Source organism: Aptenodytes forsteri, unplaced genomic scaffold (genome assembly GCF_000699145.1).
Source record: "Aptenodytes forsteri isolate BGI_AS27 unplaced genomic scaffold, ASM69914v1 Scaffold61, whole genome shotgun sequence".
In the NCBI taxonomy this organism is placed as follows: Eukaryota; Metazoa; Chordata; class Aves; order Sphenisciformes; family Spheniscidae; genus Aptenodytes; species Aptenodytes forsteri.
This window is the reverse complement of record NW_008794443.1, coordinates 1,446,683-1,446,892: the sequence shown is the minus strand read 5'-3', so window position 1 is coordinate 1,446,892 and position 210 is coordinate 1,446,683.

Sequence of the window (210 nt, the reverse complement as noted above, 5' to 3'; positions counted from 1 at the left end):
CATCCCCAGGAAAGCAGGGCTCCATCACGCATAACGGTGACTTGGGAAGACAAACGCCATCGCTCCGAACGTTCCCCCTTCCTTCTTCTTCCCCCAGCTTTATGTGCTGAGCACGACGCCATATGGTGTGGGATATCCCTTTGGTCAGCTGGGGTCAGCTCTCCCGGCTGTGTCCCCTCCCAGCTTCTTGTGCCCCCCCAGCCTGCTCGC